Consider the following 4,110-nt stretch of genomic DNA (forward strand, 5'->3'; position numbering starts at 1 on the left):
TTTGCACGGTGCATGTGTGCAATTTCCCCATCCATAGTTGAAGATGTCAGACGTAATCCCTCCGAACGACCATGGCATTGCGGGACCCGCCATGTGCATGTCCCTTTCCATCTCCACCTGGACTCCAAATAACGATCCCACGTCATCTGAAGTGAGGTGACAACAATGATCCACTAGACAAAATTGCTGAAGTGAAACAGGGTCCTCCAATATTTGTGTGCGCTACAGATTGGTGGGAAACGAATGTGATATTCATGGCGGATGATGGGAAACTTGACGAACAAGCTGAACAATGCATATGCTAGAGAAGTGAAGCAAACAATGAAAGCCAAAAGTCGGAGGGCAAAGTTAGAGTGGTTGAAGGTCAAATTGGAAGAAACAAAGAAAGATGCTGTGCAAAATTCACTGAATCTGAAGAATTTAACCATGAAATGGTTGAATCTTTTAACAATGGGTTCGAGATGTTCCGAGATTATGCTTCCGTCATCTCACCAGGACTATAATTGGAGCCAAATAGATGTTGCTCCGGTGTCTGGCAGGTGTCTGAATAGCTGTGGCCAAGGAATGGTGATCATAGCCTTGTGCACGCAGAGGAAGAAGAACAAGGACATGGATCTAATGATGGACAGTAACCGTTTGGATTTTGGTAGGATCTGTGTAGCTGGGTCAGGGTAGTAACGGGTTCAAAGCATTTTGTGGACACGAAATGACTTTTGTATGAATGTGGTGCCTTGTTTACGCCGTGCTCTTATTCTCACGGTTGAGTGGCAAATTAGTAAGTTTGTATAAACGTAAAGTGTTGTGTACTGTATGTGTGCTTATTGTATGTTTATTGCCCTCATATTGGAAGCGTCAAGTACTTATATTGTTTGTGTATTGGTATATTATGGTCTCATATTGGAATCGTAGAGTAGTTATATTGTTGTTTTATTGTTGTTGTATTGCTACTGTATTGTGTCATATTGTGATCGTAGGGTAGGTATATTGTGATTGTATTGATGCTTTATTGATTGGCATCATAGCATATAGCTTTTCCAATTGCGTAATGGTAAAGAGGTACTGTAGCAAAGGTCGTAACGATGGCGGGTTGAGGAAAGTTTGGTGGTTCTGAAGCACGAAAATATCCATGGAAAGATCGGAAAGATATCGATTCCATACAAACCATGGACAGTATACATACATGCAAATTTTTACGTGGAACAAAAATACAGTTATGAAAGGAAGAATTAAATACGAAATATAAAAAAGGAGGGTGTTCATTTAAGTAAACAAGCAAACAATTTGAAGGGATAGTAATTTCAGTACTTATAATTGTTTGCCCGTTCTTGGTTTACTCCTATGATGGAAGGGCAAAGTTCCCCACTGCCTTGAGAACCATAGACTGGTCAACAAGTCAGCTTTCTTTGGTGTGCGAGCGTGCCACTGCTAGTAATAAAAATTCTAGCAGACTTAGTCTGGAATGGATAACTTGCGCCCCAAGTTACTGATTTCTTAAACAAACGATTGTGAATTTGGGTGAGGAATATCTCCCAAGTAAGTTCTTTTCTTGCCTCGCATGGTGAGGACTTTAACAATTTATCTCAGTATAAAGAGGTTGTTCCGGCCAGAATGGTTGATGAAATTTAAACTGCCGCTTTTAGGCGGAACCGCCTTTTACAAAACTATAACAATAAATACTCATGCTAGAGAGATGAAGATACAGTTGGAACTCCATTTCTGTCGAGATGGAAGGTTACATTACAGGTACAGATTTGAAATGTCCAGGGCTGAACTGGAGACGCTTGGGATGGACTGGAACGCGTTGACAACCTTGACTGCTAAGCTTCAACTATAAATCGATACCAAAGGTTGATTCTGCAGAGCTTCAATGTACCTTAAGCTTTTGTGAAGCCAGGTGTGAAGCTACGGTTTCCCGATCTGCACGCGCGAAGTGATGGCGATTGAGGACATCGTGCGCTAGAGGTGCACGTGAATTTTGTTGAGGTTTTCCATATTTGGAGAGACTCAAACCGCTTGTTTTGGTTTTTGCTGAACCAAATTGTAGCAGAGAAATCTCGTTTTAATTACTGCTTCTTAAATCGGATTTTGGAGATTCGATCTAGAGTCTGGTTTCACTTGAAATTCAAGTGGGCTTGTTGGTTGATTTTGAACTTGTCCTTTGACGGTTTTCTTGTGTAGGATCTTTGTTTGATTGGGTGATGATTTTTTTGTTGTTGTGTTTGTGTTGTCGTTGTGGCTCAATGAGCTTTGGTCGCAGTGTTTTGAAGGTTTTTTGAGATCAAGTGATCATTTTGAGTTTTTGTTTTTGATTGATTTTTTGGTTGTCCATATTTCTGGACTCCCTCTTCCTATTGACTTGTTTGCTCTGATGAGCCTTGGGCTGGTCTCTTCTGGTTTTGAGGCTTCATTTTTCTTTGATTTTTGCGGCTTTATTACAGGCCTTTTTTTGATTTGAAGTGGGTGTGTCAATTTTGGCCCCAAACAATAATGAACCTTCGAATTACAGAAGCAATAACATGAAATGGATTAAAAAGGGTTTGTAATGAATGACATCAAGTAATGAAATAATTGAGCAACAATATAGAACACTAAGTAAATAATTGTCATTTTGCAAAACAGGTTCGAACACTTATAAATACCAGAGTCCATAGTCAGTAATCAAAAAGCGATGAGGATGGCGTTGTGGTTAAGTAGCTCAGAACCTAGAGGGGGGGAAGGGTTTCATCCTCTGTGTGTGTGACTTCAAGTGAATAATGCTTTTGTATTTAAAGTTCACATCACAATAGATCGCGATATTATAGATAATATCGCGATCTGTTGACCATGTGTAGTTGCATGTATACTTTCCCAAAAATTCTCTATATATTCTGTTCTGTGGCGATGAGAAGAATGAGCAATCATGAAGTACTACCAGTATCACAGTAATTGCGTAAGCTTTGCATTTGAAGGAGTTTTATGTACGAGATGCAATTGTAGTTAGCCTTCTAGGCCCTTTCATTTTGGACGCAACAAAAGGACAACAGCATGATGATAGTGTGAATATATAGACAGGAATACATGACGTTGTCTAGGAAAGGAAAGCAATTTATGAGAATTTGACTACAATCACAATAGAGAACACCAAATCAAATTCAATTAAATTTCAAATGAAAGGTACATAACAAACGAACAGAAATGCTAATCTGAAACACACATTGGCCAGTGGAACATTGTTAATTTACAACTGGTTTCACTGTGGTGATGGCACTGTATGTTCACCAATTTCTACTAATAATAGGCTGTCATTGCAAAGGACTTGTTACCTTGTTCCATATGCTTCACATGACCGTTGAGTGGACCGACTTCCATCCCTGCAGCATCACCGAAGCTATTCATCAACTTCACAGTTGACCAAAACAGAGGTAGAAACTAAACAAGTGTAACATCTACGCAACGTCTGCTTGTTGGTGAGAGGGACAGATTGTTTGCATGTACTTCGGTAGTGGCCCTTCACACCACACCTTGAGCATTTTTTTTGACGGGACTCCTCTCCACTCGAAGCTATTCTTTGCGTTTTGCGACGGCCCGGCATAACCTTACAAAGAGGAGGGAGGATTTTGACCTTCTTCAAATTTTGGGGAATAACCCATGTGCCTTCAGGTGGTACAGGATAAATAGATTCAGTATATGCAGCTGCCCATGTAGCTCGTGTATAATAAGAAGAGGCAAAGGAGTAGGGGTTCAATTTCAAGTGCCGACATACCGCAATAGCGTGCTTGCACGGGAGTTGCTCCAAGTCAAACTTCCTGCATGTACAACTACGGTTTTGCAAGTGCACCAGACCGTTCAAATCACCATCCAGAACATTATACTCGACGTCATTGATTTTGACCACATTCATCCTTGACGCAGCGTCTAACCTCTTCCTTAACTTAATTTCCCCTAAATCAGGGCACAACGTAGAATGAGATTTCATTGCTAACTCTCGACGTTGCCTAAACCAACAGACAAGTAGATTTGTAATTTCGTCAATCAAGTGTAGCACCGGAAGCATCCTTGCAAACCGAAGAACTGAATTAATGGACTCCACAATATTCGTTGTCATCACATTATATCGTCGTCCATCACAAT

General features: G+C 40.4%; 1 long non-coding RNA gene across 1 annotated transcript; it reads right to left on the reverse strand.

The window, feature by feature from the left end:
* Positions 1 to 3,113: 3,113 nt before the first annotated feature.
* On the reverse strand, positions 3,114 to 4,101 carry LOC148920373 (uncharacterized). Its single transcript, XR_016124350.1, has 2 exons — positions 3,743 to 4,101; positions 3,114 to 3,633 (listed from the first exon to the last, which is right to left on the reverse strand). It is a non-coding gene; the product is annotated as an uncharacterized LOC148920373 (long non-coding RNA).
* Between the last annotated feature and the right edge of the window lie 9 nt (positions 4,102 to 4,110).

The sequence above is a fragment of the Prunus mume genome, linkage group LG2, assembly GCF_029339155.1.
Source record: "Prunus mume cultivar Tortuosa linkage group LG2, ASM2933915v1, whole genome shotgun sequence".
In the NCBI taxonomy this organism is placed as follows: Eukaryota; Viridiplantae; Streptophyta; class Magnoliopsida; order Rosales; family Rosaceae; genus Prunus; species Prunus mume.